The sequence below is a fragment of the Phacochoerus africanus genome, chromosome 7 (genome assembly GCF_016906955.1).
Source record: "Phacochoerus africanus isolate WHEZ1 chromosome 7, ROS_Pafr_v1, whole genome shotgun sequence".
In the NCBI taxonomy this organism is placed as follows: Eukaryota; Metazoa; Chordata; class Mammalia; order Artiodactyla; family Suidae; genus Phacochoerus; species Phacochoerus africanus.
The window spans coordinates 92197755-92223216 of record NC_062550.1 but is presented as its reverse complement, the minus strand read 5'-3'; the positions used below and the strand labels follow the sequence as shown (position 1 = coordinate 92223216).

Genomic DNA, 25462 nt, shown 5'->3' with positions numbered 1-25462 from the left:
ATGTGCCTACAGCCCCTGTAATTATTCCCTCCTCAGCTCTGTTTGTATTTCTTGCCACTTGATAAACTATACGGAGCCAGGGATTGCACCTCTGTGGCTCAGAACGATTGAGTAAATGACTTCATTTTAAGTAAATGACTTTTCCCCTATGAAAGAGCAAATTAAGATTAAAAAAAAATAATAATAAAGGAAAATAACAGATCGCAATAGGACACATTCTAATAAGTGGTATTTTCTTCCCAGCAAAATGAAGCCAATCTGGAGTTCACTCAATTCCCTGTCCTAAGCAGAGGTTCCTGTGCTGTCACTTTTATTTTCACTAGTTGGCATAGTCATTATTCTCTACCTGCCCTGGAATGCCCTGGGCGACTTTGGTATGCACACAAAAGGATCGATAGGTACTAAATAGCCTAAAAAGATGTATAACATTGAATTCATAAAGTGGCAGGATATACCAGAAAAACAAATCAAGAAAACACTGGAGGACATAAGACTAATAGGCAAAAAAATAAACCATCCAGAGCCTGCTTCCCCAAAGGCAGGAGCGAGTTCCTGTTCACTTGATGAAACTGCTCCATGGAAAGCTCTGCAGAAGCCTGAGCCTGGTCTGGGCCGCAGCGTGGTTTCGGGGTAGAGGTACAAGAACAGAGGCCAACACCCTGGGTCCCCATCCCTGATGACCTCAGGGAGCCATCCTAACTCTCAACGGCCTACCTCCAGAAGCGCTTACATTTGAGAGAAGCACGCTTCTGTCTCATCTCGTGTCACACAGCTTGGGGCAAGACTCCCCTGGACCTTCGTCCCAAGTCCGTCTATTTGCCGGCACCAGTCCTGGCTCTCTCCTCCGGCCTAACACAGCCCAGTCTGGCCCCTTCACAAGCTGGCCTTACCACTGTCTAGAAACACTGCGGGGTTTGGTCTAAGGAAACCTGACAAGGTCATACAGCTTGCCCAGCTTGAGGAGTTCCCATCGTGGCTCAGTGGAAATGAATCTGACTCGTATCTATGAGGACGCAGGTTTGATCCCTGGCCTTGCTTGGTGGGTTAAGGATCTGGCATTGCCATGAGTTGTGGTGTAGGTCACAGGCATGGCTCGGATCTGGCATTGCTGTGGTTGTGGCGTAGGCTGGCGGCTACAGCTCCGATTGGACCCCTAGCCTGGGAACCTCCATATGCCGCAGGAGCGGCCCTAAAAAGACAAAAAAAAAAAAAAAAGGCAACACCAACAGCTTGCCCAGCTTGGGATGCAAACCCAGGCAATCTGATATCAGGGCCCCTGCTCTTTATTGTCAAAACTCGCCACCACATTGCTTGCTGACAGGGGGTGATGTCCCATCACCTCAAGCAACTGGAGAGCTTCCTCAGGGCATGGCCTGCACTGCATACATTTCGGTGACCTGATGGCAGCTGGCAAGGAATCTTGCCCACCACGAGCCCTCCAGGCACCTGGGATATATCTGATGTGCAGACAAGGCACAAATGACCAGTTTCCACAGCTCCCATCTTGTCAGATGATCCCGAAGGCGAGCATCCACCCACTGTCCCAGGGTGTGTCTGAAGGGAAACACAGAGGGTCCCTGCACAGGAGTGGAAGCTCCCTCCCCCAAAGGACAGCTCTTGAGTGTTTTGTTTGCTTGCTTTTTAGGGCTGCACCTGCAGCATATGGAAGATTCCAGGCTAGGGGGCGAACCGGAGCTGCAGCTGCCAGCCTACACGACAGCCACAGCAACACCTTAACCTACTGAGCAAGGGCAGGGATCAAACCCACATCCTCATGGATCCTGGTCAGGATCCTTAACCGCTGAGCCACAAAGGGAAGGGAACTCCCCAGCTCTTGAGTTTTTAAACGCCAGATCCCTAAAGGCCTGGAAAGCTCTGAGAACAATCTGACCAATGTTTATACATGCCCAGCATCTGAAGGGTCTGAGTGTAATGCCTCTGTGATTCATTCAAATTAAAACACCTGCCAGAAAGAAAGGAGCCAGAGAACCTGCTGAGCTACAGAGAGCTACCACCTCCCCCCTCAGCACCACTGGACATCAGACCCCTTCATGCTGTGCCTCAGCCGGGGCCCTTTCACTGAGTGTGTCGCCGTGCAAATGGGGGGCTAGGGAGGAAGAGGATGGGATGCAAACCTTGTTAAAACAGACGCCATTAATTTGGGATATGTGATTCATTCCTCGTGTTGAATTTCATTTTTCGTTATCTACAGAGGAAAACAACATGCATAACACAAGAATAAACACGATCTACTCAATCCATCCTATTAATACTTTATTTTCCAGCCTTACGGAAGCATACCTTTTAACGATAAACTGCACATATAAATATGCACATTAAGTATACTCTTTTGTATACATATACGAAACTATCAACAAAAGCAAGATAAGGAGGACGTGTGTCACTTTGTAACATGTTGCAATGTTGTGATTCTTTGTAAGCCCTCCCTTCCAACGCCCACCCTGCATTCCCATCACCAGGAAACCACTGATGTCCCTTCTGCCAGGATAGATTAGTTTGCATGTTCTAGAATTTCATATAAATGGAATCCTGTAATAGGTACACTTTTCTGATCTAGCTTCTTTCACTCGGTATAATTAATTTGATACTTGCTCATATTTTTGTACGTTTTGATAGTCTCTCTTTGTCACTTATTATTACTCCATGATGCAGTTACATGATGATTTGTTTATCCTTTCACCTCCAATAGACATTTGGATTATTTCTAGCACTGAGTTGTTAAAATATATCTGCTCTAAATGTTTGCATACATATCTCTGTATGGAAAAAGGTTCCATTCCTCTTAGGTAAATACTCGGGATTAGAATGTCTGGGTCATATGGTAGCTACATAGTCAACTTTTTAGGAAACTCCCAAACCTTTTCAATATGATTATCAATTTTACGTTCCCCACCCCATTCATATTTATTGTTAATTTCTTGGTCCTGCCTCTAGAGTAGCAGTCAGATACATTATTTTGTGTAATTCTCATTAAAAGAGAACTCTGTACGGCAAGAAGTAAAGCCACCATTTTAAAGTAAATTAGAAGCCTGGAAAATTAAATTATTATACAGTGGAAAGCCAGGCAACCATAATAAAAACCAGTGGGGTAGATCAGTTGGTGCTAACATGTTAACAAAAGCAACTGCTGAGTGAAAAAGCAAGAGGTGGAACCCTCTTTAAAGTATCCTATTAACATAAAAAAATAAGATGAAGATAATGAAGAAGAAGATACATACATGAGTGGATATGCGGTGAATTCTCGAGAAGTCAAGAAAATAGGATAATCTGGCATGGAAAAGAAACCCTTTTTTAATCTGTTTTAGAAGAACACACATTGGGAGTTCCCGTCGTGGCACAGTGGTTAACGAATCCGACTAGGAACCATGAGGTTGCGGGTTTGGTCCCTGCCCTTGCTCAGTGGGTTAACGATCCGGTGTTGCCGTGAGCTGTGGTGTAGGTTGCAGACGCAGCTCGGATCCCGCGTTGCTGTGGCTCTGGCGTAGGCCGGTGGCTACAGCTCCGATTAGACCCCTAGCCTGGGAACCTCCATATGCCGCGGGAGTGGCCCAAGAAACAGCAAAAAGACAAAAAAAAAGAAGAAGAACACATATTGTTCTTTACTAGCGCCTGAAATAACAAGATCCACTACTGCCAGACCTCATAACTATCAACATTTCAGAGCTGTGCTGAGCATAAATACTATTTTGCAATGTCTACAACAATCATGGTGTGATGGGAAAATATCTGTGTAAGAAACCCATTTTTTAATTGTACGTTTATAATGTAGAATTCTTCACCATTTTCCTCTTATTTTCAGAACATTAAAGCTCATTAAAAGAGCTTAGCATAAATTATTATTTATTGGCTCTTGCCAAGCACAGTATCTGGCACATAATTGGACTTCCACTATTCAGTGCATGAATGCAAGTAATGATCTTAATTGCCATGTAAACACATTTGTCTTTTCTAGTCACTTCATCAGGTCTCATCCTAATGATAGAGGCAAAAACACTTTGGAGTGAGTTCGAGTTCACATATGTGCTTAAAGAAATACAACTGCAAAAACTGCGTAAAGTAGTCTGAGACTCACACTTTTCCTTTATGCTCCCTACCCTCTTCTTTCTCAAGCTCTTCTCCACACACACACACACACACACACACACACACACACACACGTGTGCACACCCACGCATACCTACACACATAAATACACACACACAGGCAGGAACACAGGAAAAAAGGTTCAGCATTAAAAAATGTTTTGCTAGTTCCCATCGTGGCTCAGTGGTTAACAAATCTGACTAGGAACCATGAGGTTGGTGGGTTCGAACCCTGGCCTCGCTCAGTGGGTTAAGCATCCGGCGTTGCCATGAGCCTGGGAATCTCCATGTCCCACAGGAGCAGCCCTAGAAAAAAAAAGGCAAAAAAAGACAAAAAAAAATGTTTTGCTGCTGTTACTAAAGGTTTGGGTTGGTCAATCATTTTTTTAAGCAGATGCTGATTTGAGGAAAACAAATCTATACCTCACATTACCATTTGATTTCGCTCCATCAATTAATTTTTTTTTTCTTTTAGGGCTGTACCCTAAGCATATGGAGAGTCCCAGGCTAGGGGTCTAATCGGAGCTGTAGCTACCAGCCTACACCACAGCAACAACAACACAGGATCCCAGCCGCATCTGTGACCTACACCACAGCTCACGGCCATGCCGGATCCTTAACCCACTAAGCGAGGCCAGGGATCAAATCCGCATCCTCATGGAAACTAATCTGATTCATTTCCGCTGTGCCATAATGGGAACTCTTCTATCAATTAGTTTTTGAAGTATATTTTGAAAAGCATTAGTTGGTACAGATTCATTTGAAAAAAAAAAAATCTGTGTTAATTCCTAATGGCATTCCCAAAATGTTCTCAATAGGGAGGGCAACCCTTAGGCATCTTGAGGGACCATCAACACTAGGCTCCTGGAGAGAAAGCTCTCAGGAAACCTGACATGATCAGCTGCCTCCTCCCACCACTTCCTTCCTGCAGGAGGGATGGTGAGCTGGGGAACTGGAAACTAAAAGTTCTACTTTCTCAGTGCTGATAAAAAAGAAACACATTATGTATTTGCCCTGAGTGGGCAGTGCGTTGTTTTAGGTTGTTTTGGAGTTTTTCCCCCAGGAGCAGCAAGCAGGCAAAAAAAAAAAAAAGACATCTAGTAAATTTTTAGGGAAATTTTGAACATATTTGTACTTGTCACTCTACTCAAACTGTTTCATAAATAAACCCCAGGCTATGCCATCAATTAAATATCATTTTAGGAGTTCCCACTATGGCTTAGCGGTAATGAACCCAACTAGTATCCATGAGGATGCGGGCTCGATCCCTGGTCTCCCTTAGTGAGTTAAGGATCCAGCATTGCCTCGAGCTCTGGCATAGGTCGGAGACCTGACTTGGATCCTGTGTTGCTGTGGCTGTGACATAGACTGGCAGCTACAGCTCCAATTTGACCCCTAGCCTGGGAACCTCCGTAAGCTGCAGGAGTGGTCCAAGCAATGGCAAAAAGACAAAAATAAATAAATAAATACCGACAGTTTTAACAAGAGCAATGCCCTGGACACTAAAACCCCAATATCCTAATAATCTTAAGAACCACCACATACGGAAGACTCGCTAGGTACTGGCAGGCACCTTGAGTTCTCACGGCTCGACAGGGTGGCATTTTTACCCCTATTTTGCAGATGAAGAAACTGAGGCTCACTGAGATAAAGTAATTTGCCCAAAGTCTCACAGCGAGTGATCGGAAGGACTGAGAATCAAGCCCAGTTTCTAAAGAACTCTGGGTCATTCCGAAGCACTGTGGTCCATCTACACTCAAGAAGCTCATCAGAGAGAGAACAGTAAGAATTGGAGGGACGGGGAAAGAGCCACCCTGTACTAGAATTGACCTTCTATGACTTTCCGCACCTGGGAGCAGAGCAGGCCAGGTGTGGCCGACAAGACAGCAGACCTGGCCTCGGAAGTCAGTTCTACCACAAGCGACGCTGCTTGCATCCCTTGAGCCGCCCGAGCCTTGCTCGTCTACACAGCCATGCGACGAGGCGGCACAGCTCTGAACACGTGTGTGCACAGAAACCCGTTGTCCTGGGTGGCAACGTAGAAAAGAGTTGAGTCTAAGCCACAGCGTGTACAACGGAGCACCTCATGCCTGCTTTGCAGAGAAACATCTTGACAGATGGCATTCCCTGGCAGTCAGCTTCCAGGGCAACTGCACGACCGACGCCCGGGGTCAGTACTAAGGCCAGGGGTCGACACCTGGTCAGGCGAACTGAGCGATGGACCGGCAGCCTCTGACAGCACACTGTCCTCTTTGAAACCTCTGCTCCACTTGACCTCCGAGACGCTACCCTCCTCCAGAGTTTCCTCTACCTCGCGGCGCTGCGCCTTCCACGTCTGCGCTGCTGCTTCATCCTCGTCTCCCCAGCGCGTGCCGTGCCCGGAGTCCAGCTCTCTGTCTACACGAATTCTCTGGGTGCGCTCATCCAGGTTCATGGACTGAAACGCCATCTGCATGCTGCCGACTCCCAAATAGGCATCTCCACCCTGGAACTGCAGACCTGTCCGTTCAGCTGCCTCCACATCTCTGCAGGGATGTCCAACGGGCCTCTCCTGCCCCCACGTGAGCCCCACGTCCCACCGAATTCTGACCTTAGTAAAGACCCAGTGCAGTAAATGGGTGCTACACCCGTCTACGTGCTCAGGCCAGCGTCTCTCTGACTCCCGCCTGAGGTTAAAGCCACAGTCCTTATGGTGCGACGAGTCCTTTCAGGTTCTTATCCTCGTTCATTTCCACTGACCTCTCCTCCCTCAGCTCCAATTAGTTTCCCCACCCCAGCCAGCCCAGCCAGCCGAGCCGGCCCAGCCGGCCCCAGCTTAGGTACTTCCTAGTGCCCCTACTTGGCATACGTGCCTGGGGAGCCGCAGGCTCACCCCCTCACCTTTCTTGGATGTTTGTCCAAATCTCACTTTCCCTGATCATTCGAAATTGCAACCTTCTCCTCAAAGCACTCTCGTGCCCTTTCCCCTGCTTTATTTCTCTCCATAAACTTTTACCATCTGATGTATTTTATATTATATTCGTGTATTTCTTTACAGCCTGTATTCCTCAACCAGCATGTAAGCTCCGGGAAGAGAGGAGGGTTTATCTGTCTATTTCACTCCAATATCTAGAATATTGCCTGGAACACAGTGGCCATTTTTTTGTGGAAAAAAAGTGACTTAATCTATAGTGATGCATGCATAGCTTGTGAAGAGTAGCAGAACAGGCCACCCCAAAATAAGCTACTTTAGCAAAAGGATTTTTTTTTTTTTTTTTGCCGCCCCACGGCACATGGAGCTCCCAGGCCATGGGTGAGATCAGAGCCACAGCCACAAACTAAGCCACAGCTGCAGCAATGCTGGATCCTTAACCCACTTGGCCAGGCCTGGGATTGAACCTACACCCCAGCACATCCAAGATGCTGCTGATCCCCTTACTCCACAGCGGAAGCTCCAAGAATCATTTTAAGTTGAAGACAACTGAGAAGAAGCAGACAGAAGAAAAATGTTCTGCCCTCCTCTTATTCACCCAGAAGAAGGACGTCAACTCTTTTTTCTTTTTATGGCCACACCTGCAGCTTATGTAAGTTCCCAGGCTAGGGATCGCACTGGAGCTGGAGCTGCCTGTCTACACTACAGCCATAGCAACACGGAATCAAAGCCATGCCAGCGACCTACACCACAGCTTGTGGCAATGCCAGATTCTTAAAACACTAGGCGATGCCAGGGATCGAGCCAGCATCCTCATGGACACTAGCAGGGTTCTTAACCCACTGAGCCACAACGGGAACTACCAAGAAAGACATAAAATGGTTAAGGTAAGCCCGGTCTCCTCTCTACCAGGGAGGGCAGAAGTTAGCCACTGAGACACCCTAGACCCTTAGCAGCCCAGAGCCGGCACCGGAGAATTCCCTGCATCTATCCTCGCTAAAACTAGCCCTTATCTGCCATTCATTTCCTTCTGCATTTACCTTCCCACAGTGTGCCAAGCCTAAAAAACCCAGTGTCTTCCCCTTTGCCTTGTCACTTCTCTAAACATGCTCTAGAGCCCCTGCAGACACTTATCTCTGAGCACCCCCAGATGTATGCATGATACACATGTTAATAAACTTTTGTTTTTCTCTTTTTCATCTGTCTTTTGTCAGTCTAATTTACAGGGCCCAGCTGCAAGACTTAGAAGGAGAGAAGAAAAAAGCTCCCCCCCCTCCCACATCTGGGTACACCAGGGCACACTCAGCAGCCGTTCCTCTCTGAGAGGGAGGGAAATCATGAAATGCCATCTCAGTCTGGTTTCCTTTCCTCCTGTCTAAAAACAGGGGTCATTTCTGGATTTAAGGAGAAGTGTGTCTTGTGGCATCTCGTGTAAACATCACAGTCCCCAAAAAGCAGAGAGGAAACAAAACATCTTTCCGGTAACCTTTTAAAAGTATCCGAATTAGGATTCATGTATTCTTTCAATTTTACGTAAATTAACTTATAACACATAAATACATCTATTTTAAGTTGGGAAACTAATCAGGTCGGGGTTCCTATGGTCATCTTGAAAATGTCTTTCTGTGTCAACCACCTGTGTTACGTATTTATCTGTAGCAGGATGTACTGTCTAATTTTCATTTTTTTCTTTTTTGGTTTTTCAGATATGAAATCTGTCTTTCACACGTCATGGTTCTATAATGGCGAGGGATGTCACCAAGTGAAAGCGTCAAAGCTCAGACACTAGCAGGAAAGAGTCTGCTTTCACGGGTCCGCTGCTTCCCCATCTGGAAGAACTTCGCCAAGATCTTTAACGTCCTTGATCTTGGTGTGCTCAGCTGGGAGGGGAACAGGTTAGGCTCTAGAAAGATTTCTGCAGATCAATGAGATACTCCGTATAAACACTCAGCCCAGTGCCTGACAAACAGGCAGCGCTCAGCGCAGCCCACCTGTCATCACCACCGCCGTCATGATGATGATGAGTCGAACAGCATCGGAAGGCTCTGAGTCTCAAAATGCGAAGGGCTTACAGATCTACACTGGAGTCCCAGTCCTGCTGCAGTAAACTATCCCCTGTTTCAGTTTATGCCTACGGAAAACGCTTTCATTTTTTAGTAAAGATGAAGCAAATCAAGCCACCTTAAATGTCCTACTAACATGGGCTTTAAAGACAAGATTCTTGAGGGGGTAAGAACTGGCTGATAAGTAAATGAACCAGCTGCTCGAATCTAAAGGACCACAGAGGGAAACAGAGAACAGGAAGCAAAGAGGAAGGATAAGAACAAGACAGGTGTTCCCGCTATGGCTCAGCAGTCATGAACCTGACTGGGATCCTTGAAGATGCGGGTCCGATCCCTGGCCTTACTCAGTGGGTTAAGGATCCGGTGTTGCTGTGAGCTGCAGTGTAGGTCACAGACGTAGCTTGGAATCTGGCTGTGCTGTAGCTGTGGTGTAGGCCGGCCACTGCAGCTCCGATTTGACCCCTAGCCTGGGAACTTTCATATGCCACAGGTGTGGCCAAAGAAAGACGGAGGGGGGGAGGGAGGGAGGGAGAGAGGAAGGAAGGGAGAGAGAGAGAGAAAGAGGGAGAGAGGGAGGGAGGGAGGGAGGGAGGGAGAGAGAGAGAGAGAGAGAGAGAGAGAGAGAGAGAGAGAGAGAGGGAGAAGAAAGAAAGAAAGAAAGAAAGAAAGAAAGAAAGAAAGAAAGAAAGAAAGAAAGAAAGAAAGAAAGAAAGAAAGAAAGGAAAGAAAGAAAGAAAAAAAGAGGAAAGAAGGAAAGAGAAAGAAAGAAAGGGGAAAAGATACTACCTAGAAAAAAAAGGGTGAATCCAAAAGGATGATTTCAGCATTCAGGATACTATCAACTTTATCCCCTTTTTAAATAGGGTTACTGGACAGTTAAATCAAGACAAGCTAAATGTTCCACTCGTACCAACGAGCCCTTTATAAGAACAACAACGATAGGAGACATTCACAGAGATCACACTTGGCACGTACCGGGCACTTGCAAGGGCTTTACGTGGGCCGCCCGTGTCATCCCCATGACCCCCGGTGCCTGGTTACCGTCATGATTCCTTTTTACAGTTGGAGAAACTGCAGCACAGAGAGTGACGCGCCCAAGGACCAGCAGGCGGCAAGTGGCAGAGTCAGGGTTTGAACCCACGCAGTGCAATTCCAGAGCCTGTGCTCCAGGCCGCCCTGGTCCACTCTCTCTGATGCACGTTCTCCGATTTCGGAGAGGTGGGTGTGTGGTGTTCTCTTGGGAACTGTTCCTCCCCCCTCACTGGATGCGAGTCTGAGAGGGCTGAATCTGCCACCTACCTCAGCCAAATGCAAGCGGGCAGGGTCCACTCTGAGACTCATGCTACTGAAACTAGGGAGCAACTGTCCTTACCCTCCCTTGGGCTGAGAGCCGCAGGACTATGACCCCAAATTGGCCAGGGCCTTTGCACCCCACCCAATGGAAGACCAAGAAAGCGCTAAGGGCAGGCGGCCAACTATGGACTGGGGCCGAAATGAGACATGCACAGAGGGAAGGCACGGTCTGTGTGAGTCCCTGGATCAACCAATACCCGAGGCTCACGAGATTTCCTGCTTTTCTAAGTTCTGTCTACATGAGCCAATTTTAGTTTTATTTGGGCTTTTAGTTCTGGGAGCTTGCAACAGAAGAATCTCAAGGAATAAATTTAACTGGGAAATTAACACCTTCAAGATGAACTGGAGAAAAAAACAAGCTGCATCATAAATAAGGCAGATTTACAGCTAAAGGAACATATGTTCATAGATTAATCGTCTGAGCTCTCATCTGGTGTCAGGTACCGTATGAGCCACAGGTGAATAGTGACAAATGGGACACTGCCTTTGTTCTGAAGGAATTCACAGTCTAAGCAAGCAGAGCACATAAGGAAACAAACACTTACAATACATAAGCCAGCTGGTGAATACCCTGCCTCAGGGCCTCTGCCCTTGCTGTGTCCCCTGCTGCAAACACTATTGCCAGACTCAGACTTCCCAGTGCTAGAGCACTGGTTTCTTAGGGCTGTGGAAACAAGGTATCACAAACCTGGGGGCTTAAAATTGTCTCCTAGGCTTCTAAAGGTCAGCAGCCCAAGACCAAGGGGTGAGCAAGGCTGGTTCCTTCTGAGGACTGAGGGAGCGAATCTGTTCCCTCCTGGCTTACGGTGCTTCGCTGGCCATCTTTGGTATCCCTTGGCTTGGGATCTCTGCCTTCCTCTTCAACTAGCTTTCTCCCTGTGTACTGTCTGGGTTCAAGTTTCCCTCCTGTTAATCTTTTTCACTTGCAGCCACCCCTGCGATGTATGGAAGTTCCCAGGCCAGGGATCAAATCCCAGCCACAGCTGTGACCTAAGCCACAGCTGTGACAACCCTGGATCCTTAACCCACTGTGCCATGCCAGTATCATGCTACCACAGAGATAACCCTGGATCCTTAACCCACTGAGCCACAGCAGGAACCCCCACATTTCCCCCTTTTATGAGGATACCAGTTAGATTGGAGCAGAGGCGTCCTCCACTCCAATATGACCTTGTCTTTGGTGGTTAGATCTGCAACAATCGTAGTCTCATTCTGAAATACCAGGGGCTAGAATGTCCACATATAATTTCCTCGAGGGGACACAATTCAACCCATAACAGCTAGTTTTTTCAAGTCTCAGTCCAAGCATGACCCTCATGGAGAGGCCTTCCCTGACTATCCATTTGAAAGGGACTCTCTCCGAGCCACTAGCACCATCTCAATGCCCTACTTAATTTTCTCCATCAGTGATACTTACCACTGCCAGCAACTATCCTACTTGTTTATCGGGTTCTGGTCTGCCTCTCTACACTAGGATGCAAACCCCACGAAATCGGGGACTTTATCTTGACCACCTGTCTCCCGAGCCTAGCGAAGAGCCTGGCACACGGTGATACTCAGTCAGCATCAACGGACGGAACGAATATCACGTGCCTATTCATAAGCATAATGCCACAGATGGCCCTGGCTCTTCACGAACAGAAAGCAGAGTAAGACAACAGAGGAAGATATGCCATTTTGAACAGGTGGTCAGGGAAGGCTTCTGAGATGCCAACACTGAAGCAGAAAAAAGTGGTTTCAATGACAGTGAGGGTGACAGGGTGACCAGGGTGTGATCCAGACAGGAACAGCATGTGAGGAAGGGGAGGGGTGCTGAGGATGTGCCACAGGGTGCCAAAGGCCAGCTCCGGCCGCCAGGGAGTGCACGTTCACCGAAGGAGATGGACGGCGTCGGCGTATGTTCACGGTGACAGCCTCTTTGTCCCTTCTTTCAAGGCGCTGGACTGCTCAACTTTTATTGGCATAAGTGGTTGTCACACAGACAGTTTTTTACTACAGATTACATCATGGTGTTAAAAGTACACTGGTTAACTATTAGGCTTTGTTTTTTGGTCACATGGTACAGCAGCAATACGTCATGTTCTAAAATCTTCAACCTAACTAAATTCAGTGAGTACAATTCCAGGACAAACAGGCACAGCATATCATGTGGGAAAGAGGAGACCCAGCACAAACCATCTCATGGCCAGCCAATTCCCACAAGCTGAAGAAGTTACAGACACAAAAAATCTTGTCTTCAGACTAGTGTCTATCTTCAAAGTGTCCTTGGCAGGGAGACAGAGTGAGAAAATACAAATCAACTTAGCTAGCTACCACTAAAAGTTTCTAAAATCAAGGACAAAACTCACAGCTAGGTTTCTTTTGACCATGAATAATATGTCTCTAATTTCTATAAACTTCATTAAAATCCTAACTCTAAAGTTTACTGTATAACTAGTCAGTAGATAAACACTACGTTTTAATTAAGTTGGATTTAAATAGGGGACAGTCCTTTAGAATGAAATTCTTATTATTGCTGTAATTTTGTTAAATCACAAGTCACCACAGGAAAATAAGAATGGAAAATAAGAATAATAAGCAAATAATCAGGAAAGACTGAGGAAAACTGAATAACAAATAAAACAACAGGAAAGACTAGGTCACCCGAGAAACGATCCACGTTCTCCGGCACAAACATGGAAATGGTTTTCCCAGGAAAGCCCCAATTCTTCCCCATCAACATCAACATGAGAGCCGTGCAACCTGAGGCCTGCCCTCGGACTGCACCGTACAGGCAGGTCTCAGCCTGCCCTCGGTTTTTCACCATACAGGCAGGCTTCTATCCTGACCAGAAGCCCACCTTCGGCTTGCACCGTTCAGGTGAGCTCCCTTCCTCGAATAGGAACCTGTCTTTGGGTTTTTCTGCCGCCAGGCAAGGTCCCTTTCTCGAGTTCCTGCATCTCCTCAGCTCCCTGCAACATGGGGAGCTGAAAGGGGGTCACCTGCACCTACTACCCTTTGTCTGGACCTCCGGCTGGCAAAATAAAGTTTCCCTTGTTCATGAGGTTTTTACCTCTGTCCTGAGCCCTGCCACTCCTCTGCCCCCTGGGCATTTTGTTCTTCCTTCTGCTGCAGCATTTTTAGCCTTTCTGTGGAACTGTCAGGTTTCCATTGCATCTGCCTCCTGTCCCCTCGGTGAGCTCCTTGAGGGCAGGGACCCCACAAGGTACCCAACAGATATGGAATGAAGGGAACTCCTGGCTGGTGCGTCTCCCTGTGGATGTCCCTTTTTGAGAGACCAAGATTTTCCCATGTAAAAATAAGGCTTTCCGGAGCCATGTCAGCAGGAAGCTCTAGGCGTCATCCCGCCACTGAAGCAACCACTGACGCAGAAGCAGTGATTGAAATCAACTGTTTGGGAACCCTGGAACCTAGCTGGACACTGAGCAGCAACCCAGAGAGCGCTTGCTGAAGGGAGAGGCTGCAGATCTTGCACCAGCAAATGGTGTGGGTGAGCCCACTCCCATCCTCCGTTCCTCAGCCCTGTCCATGAGGAAAGCAGTCCACGTTCCTAGAACAGCGGGCTGGGGCCGGGATGAGTAGTTGGGACTGGGTCCTCTAATAATTTGGGGTTGTGCATTCTGATTGGTCCAGGGGTGCTTGAGAGACTAACACAGATCCTGGCTTGGTTTTGGCCCTCTCAAGAGGCAGCAGCTTTTCCCAATGGCATCCACTGGAACATTTTAAGAAACAAAACAATTCCTCCTTTTAAAAGCTAGACATTTCAAGAAATCTTTATCAATCTAGCAGCTGCCCTTCAAGATAAGAGAACAGAAACTTCTGTGACCATACACAACAAGAAATGTGTATTTGCAAAAAGAGTGTGAAAAAAATCACAAATGGACAGCACCAGCCCTCACCACCACCCACACACACAAAAAAAATCAGCAATCTCTGAAGAGTGGGAGAATGAAACTTTCAGTTACCACACTATAATACTCAGCATATAGAATTTTCAACAACAACAACAACAAATTACAAAGCAAACAAAGAAACAAGAAAATACAGTCATTCACAGGGGAAAAAAAAAAGAATGTATCAGAAACTACCCCTGAGAACCCAGGGACTTCCTGAGAATTATCAGTCAAAGATGCTAAATGAACTGTGTTAAGTTTGTTCAATGAGCTCAAGGAAACTATGAATATAGAACTAAAAAAAAGAAAAATCAGAAAAATGTGATATTGACAGAAAGATAAAAATTATTAAAAGGAAGCAAATTCTAAAAGTTGAAAACATAGTAACTGTGATGAAAAATCCACTAGAGAATGAATTCAGCATCAGATTTGAAGAAGCAGAGAAAAGAATCAGCAAACTTGCAGATAGGAAAAATTGAAATGATAACATCTGAGCAGCAGAAAGAAGAAAAGTGAACAGGGCCTAAGCTGTGGGACACCATCAGGCAGACCAACCCATACACTGAGGGAATCTCAGAAGGAGAAGAGAAAGAAGCAGAAAGAACAAAGAAATAATAGCCAAAACTTTCCCAAGTTGGATGAAAGATGTGAATATATACATACAAGAAGCTCAACAAACTCCAAGAAAGGTAAAATCAGAGAGATCCACATGAAGACACATTATAGGCAAAATGTCAAAACCCCAAGAAATAGAGAAAAATTTAAAAGCAGAGAAGAGACTCTTCATGGACAAGAGTGTATCAATAAATTAACAGTTGATTTGTCAGAAACCATGAGGACAGAAGACAAACATTTAAAATCTTGCAAGAAAAAAAAAAAACAAAACCAAGACTTCTATGTCCATGGAAGCAACCTAAATGACCATCAACAGAGGATTATATAAAGATGTGGTACATACACACAATGGAATATTACTCAGCCATTAAAAAGAATGAAAGAATGCCATTTGCAATAACCATAGATGGACCTAGAAACTATCATGCTAAGTGAAATAAGTCAGACAAATAAAAACAAGTATAATAAGAGATCACAAAAAAAGAATCTAACAAAAAATGATAAAAAAAAATAACTTACAAAACAGAAACAGACAAAGATTTTGAAACCAAATTTACAGCTACTAAAAGGAAAACGTGGGAGGGTGGGGATTAAATTAGGGGGTTGGAATTGACATATACACACTATTTTATAAAAAAATAAATATGTAATAAGGACATACTGTATAGCACAGGGAAATCTACTCAAGACTGTGTAATAACCTATATGGGAAAAGAATCTGAAACAGAATGGATATATGTATATGTGTAGCTGATTTATTTTGCAGTACACCTGAAACTAACACAACTTGCTAAGTCAAATATATGCCAGTAAAATTTATTTTATAAAAAGAATTCTAAGTCCAGAAAAATCATCTTTCAAGAAGGAAAAAGAGGAGTTCCCATCATGGCTCAGTGGTTAACGAATCCGACTAGGAAGCATGAGGTTGTGGGTTCGATCCCTGGCCTTGATTAGTGGGTTAACGATCCAGTGTTGCCGTGAGCTGTGGTGTAGGTTGCAGACGCGGCTCGGATCCTGCATTGCTGTGGCTCTGGCGTAGGCCGGGGGCTACAGCTCTGATTCAACCCCTAGCCTGGGAACCTCCATATGCCGCGGGAGCGGCCCTAGAAAATGCAAAAAGACCAAAGGAAAAAAAAAAACAAGAAGAATGAAAAAGAAATTTAAATTAATGTCTACATAAATGAGAGATGAAAGGTTCACTGCCAGCAAGAGCTTCCCTATCAGAAATGATAAAGGAGGAGTTCCCGTCGTGGCGCAGTGGTTAACGAATCCGACTAGGAACCATGAGGTTGCGGGCTCGGTCCCTGCCCTTGCTCAGTGGGTTAACGATCCGGCGTTGCTGTGAGCTGTGGTGTAGGTTGCAGACGCGGCTCAGATCCCGCGTTGCTGTGGCTCTGGTGTAGGCCGGTGGCTACAGCTCGATTCGACCCCTAGCCTGGGAACCTCCATATGCCGTGGGAGCAGCCCAAGAAATAGCAACAACAACAACAACAACAACAACAACAACAACAAAAAAGACAAAAGACAAAAAAAAAAAAGAAATGATAAAGGAAATCCTTCAAGCTAAAATGAAAAGAAACTCAAAGCCTTAAGAAGAAATAAAGAGCCCTGGTAAAGGGAACCACACAGGTAAATGTAAAAACTGGTATTGTTGTACTTCTGGTTAATAACTCCTCTTTTTCCCTATTTGACTAATAAGGCAAATACATACACCTATGTCACTGGGGACACGATGCATAACAGACAGCTGTGACAGTAACAGCGTAAAGGGGCAGAAGCAAAGACCTGAGAAGCAAGACCTGCAGAAGCAGAGTATATATATGGCTGACACTGAGTTGGTATCATTGTAAATTTTCAAATTGAAATTCTAATTTAAAAATAAATTTTAGGAGTTCCCTTGTGGAGCAGCAGGTGTGGCACTGCAGCAGCGTGGGTTGCTGTTGTGGTGCGGGTTCGGTCCCTGGCCCGAGAACTCCCACATGCCTCAGGCATGGCCAAAAAGATTTTCAAAAACTAAAAAATAAAAACTGTTGCAAGAAATATGATGTAATTGTGGGAAAACGATGAAATCAAATCAAAGACTGCAGTCATCTCCAGTCACACCGGCTTGATCCTGATTGAGCTGACTTTTTTTTAACGGCTAGTTCTTTTCTAGAAGAGCCAGACGACAGAGGGGGGCATTTCAAACAGAGGGAATAACACAGGAGCAGAAGCGTGGCAGAAAAGATATTTTTTTCTTTTCCTTCAAAGAAATTAGTTCTCCTTTGCTTAACAAGATTTCTCAGAGTACTCTGGATATCAAAGACACTACAGTATCATAATTAAAAAACAGACTCTGGGCTAACCTATCCGGGTTTTAATGTAGATCTGTCATTTACTAGCATTGTAACTTTGGGCAATCTTAATACCTAAATTTCATTACCTGGAAGATGGGAATAATAATAGTATCTACTTTATGAGGTTGTTATGAGAAGTAAATGTTACATATAAAGCACTTAGAACAGACTCTGGCACACAGATAGAGCCTAGTAAACGTTAGCTCTTCTTACAAACATACAATCTTACCTTGAGAGGCACAAATGAGGCTCTAGCATGGTGTATAGCTAGAGTAATCAGTGAAAGATAAAATTCTTTACCTTATTCTATACTCTAGTCAATTCATCCATTTCCCATCAGATGCAGATAATTCTTACTTAAGATTTAGGACAAGTGTAAGCCTACTCAATATTTTGGTATTTCTTTCTTTTTTTCTTTTTCTTTTTTTTTTAAAGTCTTCTTCCATCGACAGAGGAGTGGATCAAGAAGATGTGGTACATATACACAATGGAATATTACTCAGCCATTAAAATGAACAAAATACCAGCATTTTTAGCAACATGGATGGACCTAGATTATCACGCTGAGTGAAGTCAGCCAGACAATGAGACACCAACACCAAACGCATTCACTGACACGTGGAATCTGAAAAAAGGACACAACGAACTTCTTTGCAGAACAGACGCTGACTCACAGGCATTGAAAAACTTCTGGTCCCCGGAGGAGACAGTTTGGGGGGTGGGGGATGTGCCTGGGTTAAGGGATGGAAACCCTGTGAAACTGGATTGTGATGAGCATTATACAACCACGGATGTGATAAATTCATTTGAGTAATTGAAAAAAAAAAAAGTCTTCCATCGGAGTTGCCAACCAAAGACTGTCACTTGCCATCTGGCTCTACAAGGATTGAGGCATCAGCCCCCGTAGCTGTGAACCTTCCCCACGCCCCCTGAAATGCTGAGTTCAGGGCCGAGATCAGGCTGCGGCCTTCTGCGCTCTGGGGAAACTGGCAGGACTGGCCTTCAGGGAGTGAGGTATTTTCAGAACATTTGAGGAGCCCACTTTCCTGCGTCTCTGCGCACTCGGTAAAACACTGAAAACATGAATTAAGGCATCTGGTCCCCACGACCAGCAGCACCCTTCCACGGAGCCCTGGAGAACACGGCCCCCGTCGCCCACAGGCCCTGTTTCCTGACCTCCCACCACCTCTCAGCGCAGCTGCTCAGAGCCCCGGGAGGTGCCTCCCGGGCTGTGTCCTCAGGAAGGCCCCAAATAAAACTGAAACTCGCAGCTTTCACGCTGTGCCTTTTTATTTCAGTGGACCGAGGAAGAGTGCAGTTCGTTCTGAAAGGTTTCTTCTAAATCAGAATTAGAGTGTCTGTGTCCTTCTGCCATCGCTGTGGTCACAGGATATGCCACAAGATACAAGCTCCCAGGCTGCTACCTAGCCAGGCAGAACGGCTGGCCATGGCCGTGGGAGATGCGTCCACTCCTCTGGTCCTGCGGTCAACAAATACTGAGGATCTTTAAGGCGCCAGGTACCGGGGACACAGTAGTAAACAACAGACAAAACAGACAAAAACTTAAGGTTACGTTCTGATATATAAGCACAGATGGGGGAGGGAGAGGTTCCCACAGGAGCGCCAGGGTTGGACAGAGGCAGAAATGGGGTTACTGCTCTCATTTTGAGGCCTCCCAGGCCCCTCTGATTTGGCAGCTATTAGATCATGTTACTCACGTGGAGACTCTTGACCTAGAGGTAAACACCATGCATGTTAATTCCTTAAGTCCCTGGTCAAGTCTCACCACCGTTATCTAGTCACCCCTGCTAGAGACAAGCAGTTACATAAGAGCCACACTAATAAAGATGAGAGTGTGTGTGTGTGTGTGTGTGTGTGTGTGTGTACGCGCGCGCGTCTTTTTAGGGCCACACCCGTGGCATATGGAGGTTCCCAGGCTAGGGGTCCAATCGGAGCTAGAACTACCAGCCTACTCCACAGCCACAGCAATGCCAGATCCGAGCCACATCTGTGACCCACACCACAGCTCACGGCAATGCCGGATCCTTAACCCACTGAGCAAGGCCAGGGATCGAGCCTGCGTCCTCATGGATGCTAGTCAGATTCATTTTCCCTGAGCCACAATGGGAACTCCAAGATGAGCTTTTTGTTTCTTAGTTTAATTAGAGCTGTGTATTTCCATGACCTTTAAAAAAAAAAATCTCCATCTCCTCAGGATGATTTAACAAAATTCCTGCTTGAGGCAGAAACCAAACCACTGGCCTCCAAAACCAGATGTGCGATTGGAGGGTTGGTTTGGATCGGAGTGTTGGTTTGGCTAAGTCATGCAACCCTCTGAGAGTCAGGCATCAGGCTGCGGTGATTCCGAAATGAGTTAAGGACGTGAACCGTACTTAGACTACCCGGCTCCTATGAAGCCTTCAAAACACTGGGAAACAAGAACCTCCCAACATTCCTTTCCGTGGTTCATTTCATCCAGAGAGGATCATAAGCTGTGAAAAGTACAACGCAATAGACAAATCATGATTAATTACCACAGCACACTAGGGACAACAGTGGATGTGATGCAAGGCGAGGCACCTTTCAGGTCGCAGTAAGGACCAGGGTTGGCAGCAAAGATTTAGCTTTTCCGAAGTTCCCGTCATGGCTCAGCAAAAACAAACCTGGCTAGTATCCACGAGGACGCAGGTTCGATCCCTGGCCTCGCTCAGTGGGTTAAAGATCCAGTGTTGCCATGAGCTGTGATGTAGGTGGCAGACGCAGCTTGGATCTCATGTGAGCTGTGGCGTAGGCTGGCAGCTACAGCTCTGATTTGACCCCTCGCCTAGGAACCTCCATATGCCACAGGTGCAGTCCTAAAAAGACAAAAAAAAAAAAAAAGATTTAGCTTTTCCGAGAGTGCAGAGCGCTACCTACCAGCTTAGAATGGCTCTCTGTGCAGAATCTCCCAGGGACACCCTGCCTCCCACCCGCCCCCCACTTCTACTTGTTTTCCTTCCAAGCTGATCTGACAAAGGAAGCATGGGCTCCGGGGCCAGGGTCTCACGTGGGTACAGGGCCTGGCCCAGCGCTTACCACGCAAAACACCTGAAACCTTGTGTCATGAGGGCCAAGCGCAGTGGCGGCCTTTCGCACTGCTCATCACGGAACTCTTTCCACAGCCTCGGCTTCCTTCTCTTCATCTGCGTTACAAAAAGCGCCCCTGACCCTGCCCTGGCCGCACACTTCGGGAGACCCCTGAGGGGCCTCTGGCATTGCTTTCACAGCGTGAGACGAGCCTCTCCCCTGCAGGGTGGGAGGCCTGCATTCGGGAGCAGCAACGGGCTTCACTGGACCCAAGGGCTCTGGGTGGAATCAGGCCCGGGAGCGGAAGAACTCAAGAGGCATCCAAGGGACCTCAAGAGCATCAGGCCAAGCGAAGCCGCCAGACAGGGAAAGAGAGAGACTGTGCCTCTCACTTACATGGGGAACCTCAGAAAGTCAGACACAGAAAATGGAGTAGGATGCTGACTGTCAGAGGCAGAGACGTTGGGAAACTGGGGAGATGCTGATCGCAGGGTACAAACTCCCAGCTATGAGATGCAGATCTAAGATACAGCATGGAGATGGGAAAAAAAAGTAATTATGAGAGGATGGAGGTGTCAACTGACCTTATTTTAGCCATCTTTTTAATATATATATAAATACTATATATATATTTTTTACTGTATATGTGTATATATATATATATACTCAATATTGCACACTTTAAACTTACATATGTTTATAGGTTAATAATATTTCAATAAAGCTAGGGGAAAAAAATCCAAGACCTGTGATGTCTCCCTAGCTTCCTGTTCCACTGCAGCCCAGAGACTTTCTCATTGACACTTTAAAATAAAATGCGAGAAATCCCCTCTCCCTTTAGTGGCCTCAGAAATGGTAACTGTTCGGAGAGTTATTCTCTTCTCCATGTGACATCTCTGTGAGGACAGGGACGGCAGCTCAATCATCTTAGCATTTCTAGCACCAAACACGGAAACCAGCCTCCGAAAAGGCTGTTGAATAAACACATAAATAAATTCTAATTTTATAGCACGACGGACATGCAAAAATTCCAAGTCAGAAGTCATAAAATGCATGATAGATGTCTTAAGAACAAATTAACCGCAAAATCCATTATGGACTACATACTACCTAGAATTTTATGAAAATCAGCACTCTCCAGATTTAAAAAAAAAAATGTACTGTAAAATATGCTTTGTTATTCATTGGTATGAACACAGAACCAATCATTAATTCTAGCCTTCCCTATTATAGAATGCCTATATTTTCCATTTTACAAAGTGGGAAAAATAACAGCCACCTCATTGAATGTTTGTGGAGATTAAATGAGTTAACACGCTCACAGCACTGGGGTCTGGCAGACAGTGACCACTTAAGAAATGGTAGCTATTATTATTGCTGTCATGATGATCAGGCGCTGCCCTGGGCTAAGACTGTTAGACCAAGTTAAACAGAAGTTCCTTTCATTAATCTGCCCAGCAAAGTATGAACAGAAGCAACTTAGCCCCTTGACAGCAAAAGGTGCCCTCAGAGCCTTAGCTACCCATTCATGGAGTCTCATCCGGGCAAGACTGCCTGGAAAGCATTCACTTCTTAGAATAAGACTGTACTTTGAGGCAGAAATATATATTTAGCAGACCCTAAATGTATGCTTCAAAGAGTGAATTAGCAGCCTCACTAAAAGGCACCTTAAAAAACAATTCAGAGAGCAGTTTTTACCTTCTCTTCAGGCCAGATGCTGGTCCAGACTCGGCAAGGGTTAGGGCCCTTTTATCTGATGAGGGTCCCCGAGTGTACGAGACCTTCAGATGACCACTGTTCCGCTTCAGCATAATCACCGAGAACCAAAAACTGAGATACCACTGAGAAACAAAAAGCAGAAGTATTTGCAAAATTGCTCCATCTGCACGGTCCCACAGTGGGCGTTTTCCTGTTTCTCACAACACCATCCTTCAGCCCAGCAGCTCCCAAAGGGTCTTCTGCAGGCTGCTGGCGCCCAAGGCGCTGGGCCATACAAGAGAACCAAGGTCACGTTTGGGAAACACATACTAAACGCCCTTCCAGAAAGCCGCGACGCCCACGAACCCATCAAAGGTCCGACGGAGAAGCTGCTTAGCTGTGCTTCACCCACTGGTCGGGAAGGGAAAGGAAGAGACGCTGCCGACCATTCCTGATCTACGAGATCAAGCCATGAGCCACTGCAGCCGCCCACTGACAACGTGCCTGGGGAATTCGCGATGGAGACAAACAGCAAGCACATCCCAAGCACTCCCTGGCCCCTAGAGAGCTGAAAACGCGTATCTGCGAAGAAAATCAATGACCCCCGATTCTTGCATCTTCCCATACCTGGAAAAGCACGAAAATCATTAACTTGAAACGCCGTTCTTTGTCGTTAGCAGTAACCTTTGTACGTATGATGACGTGGGGCTTTTCCCAGCGAAAGTGTCCTGTATGTCCCGGCTCCCCCTTTCCTCTTCACGCTGTTCCTCAGAGCCATCCAAGACCCTGTGTCCCAGGCCACCGTCCTCAGTACGTAAGGTCCCCGATTAAAACTTAACTCACAGATTCACATCGTGTGGCTTTCTTCCAGTCAACAAGAACTCAGCCACACACCTTTTCCCCCCAAAATATAACAAAATCTCAGTTTGGGGAGTTTCTGGCTCAGTGGTTAACGAATCCAACTAAGAACCATGAGGTTGCGGGTTCGATCCCTGGCCTTGCTCAGTGGGTTAAGGATCCGGTGTTGCCGTGAGCTGTGCTGTGGGTCGCAGACGTGGCTCGGATCTGGCGTTGCTGTGGCTGTGGGGTAGACCGGCGGCTACAGCTCCAATTTGACCCCTAGCCTGGGAACCTCCATAGGCTGCGGGTGTGGCCCTAAAAAGACCCAAAAAATTAAATTTAAATTTAAAAAAGTGAGTCTATAGAAAAGCCTTATCTCACAGGCTCTGCAGCTGAACAGAAAATCATATGAAGTTGCCCATTTTGTGCCAGTACCAGCCAGCAGAACTCTCTGCAATGAAGCCAATGATGTGCAGAAGCCACCATTCAACATGGTAGCCACTATCCACACCACCCAGGCAGCCCTTGAGATGCAGCTAGTGCCACTGAGGAAGTGAGATTTCAACTTCAGCTAATTTTAACGTAGATAACCACGTGTGGTCTAGGGCTACTGTATTAATAGTGGGACACTAGCTTATAGACTCACAGTTCCTTCAACATGAGTTCCACGAAAATATAGAGGTGATCAGGCACCAGAGAAGGGTCTCCGGAGGTTCTAGGAAATGGATGATTTCACTTATCAAAAGAAGCAGGGAGAATCAAGTCCACTATCTCATGGATCTTCAGGTCTACCACTAACACGGCTAAAGAAAAGTCTTAGTCCCATTTTACTAAAGGGAGAAACTGAGATATAGGTCAATTGACTAATAGAAACGGTAACTGCTATTGTATGGAACTGATATAGGTAGGTGCAAAGCCTTTTTACACACAATCTCTTTTTTTTTTTCTTTTTACGGCCACACCTGTGGCATATGGAGGTTCCCAGGCCAGGGGTCAAATCGGAGCTGCAGTTGCCAGCCCACGCCACAGCCACAGCCACATCAACACCAGATCCAAACCACACCTGTGACCTACACCGTAGCTTGCAGCAATGCCGGATCCTCCACCCACTGATCAAGGCCAGGGATCGAACTCACGTTCTCACAGAGACAACGTCAGGTCCTTAACCCACTGAGCCACCATGGGAACTCCCACATGGGATCTTCACAACAATCCTCCAAGATACGCACTATTATCTTTCTCTTACTGATGTGGAAACGGAGGTTGAAGGAGATTAAGTGGCTTAGGAAATGCCATGGAGTAAGTGGAGCTAAAACAGCAACTCAGACCTACCTTTAAGACTCCCAAAAAATACAGTTGAAGTCTTCAGCGAAAACAAATTTTCCTTTCTACATTTAATCAACCAGTATTTTCTGAGCAGCTATTATATGCAGTATAATACCATGCTAAGTGCTGGGGTGGGAGGGGTGATACAAAGATAAACAAAGAAAACCATTAATACACTGCATATCAGAGTCACGTGGGCTTGTGACTCTCCTCTACAAAGAACAATATTTATTCAATTATGCACAGTAGCTCCTCTTGTACATTACAGCAACCAATCAGCCCAGAATATAAAATATGTTAATTTTTTTTTTCTTTCATTTTTGGCCCGCCCCATGGCATATGGAGTTCCTGGGCCAGGGATCAAACCTGAAACCCAGAACTCCCAGTATGCTCCTGATCCCACTGTGCCAAAGTGGGAACTCCTAGGTAATATTTTTAGTACTTCAGAACATACAGAACCAAAAGCACAAGTGACAAGGGAAAAAAATAAATAAGTTAGACTTCATCCAAATTAAAAACTTTGGGCATCGAAGTAAAAATAGCTATCATCCACAGAGTAAGAAGACAAGATGGGAGCAAATATTCGCAAATCGTACATTTGACAAGGAACTTGGATCCAAACTGCATTTTTTTTTAAAATTCTTAAAACTCAACAAGAAGACAACCTATACACATTTTTGTGAGGACATATGTTTACATTTCTTTTTGGTCTAGGAGTGGAATGCTGGGCCATATGGTTACCCCATGTTTAGCACTTTGAGGCAGCACCAAACTGTTTTCCAAAGTGGCTTCACAATTTGACAATCCCACTAGCAGCATATAAAGGCTCAAGTTTCCCCACAACCTCAGCAACACTTGCTATTGTCTGTCTTTTTAATTTTAGCCATTCTCATTAGTGTGAAATGGTGCCTCGTTACGGTTCAATTTGCATTTCCCTAAGGCCTAGTGATGCTGAGTATCTTTTCATGTGTTTACTGGCCCTCTGTATATCTTCTCTGGAGAAATGCCTATTCAAATCCTTTGCCTGTTTTTTTTTTTTTTTTTGGGGGGGGGGTCAAGCCATTTCACTGAGGGGCTTTGGGGAAGGGTCAAAGCATTGGGAGGACAATGAGATCCGAAGTCGGGGCCTGGTTCTCCCCAGCTTCACAAGCACTGAAAGCCTGCTTTTATTGTGGCGTTATAATAGTTCCATATATATTTTAGATACCGTTTCCTTGTCAGACACAGGATGTGCAAATTTTTTCTCCGATGTTGAATC

General features: G+C 45.8%; 1 protein-coding gene across 2 annotated transcripts in view; it reads right to left on the bottom strand.

Annotated features, from left to right (window-relative positions):
* The window catches only part of TMCC3 (transmembrane and coiled-coil domain family 3), a 274854-nt gene that overhangs the window by 217148 nt on the left and 32244 nt on the right, over positions 1–25462 (bottom strand). The window contains exon 1 of one of the 2 annotated variants that reach the window (XM_047788270.1): positions 22039–22278. The exons of the other annotated variant lie outside the window; for it this stretch is intronic. The gene's annotated coding sequence lies outside the window, so the exon portion shown is untranslated. Of the gene's footprint in view, positions 1–22038; positions 22279–25462 lie in introns of those variants that run through there. 2 annotated transcript variants of the gene reach the window in all.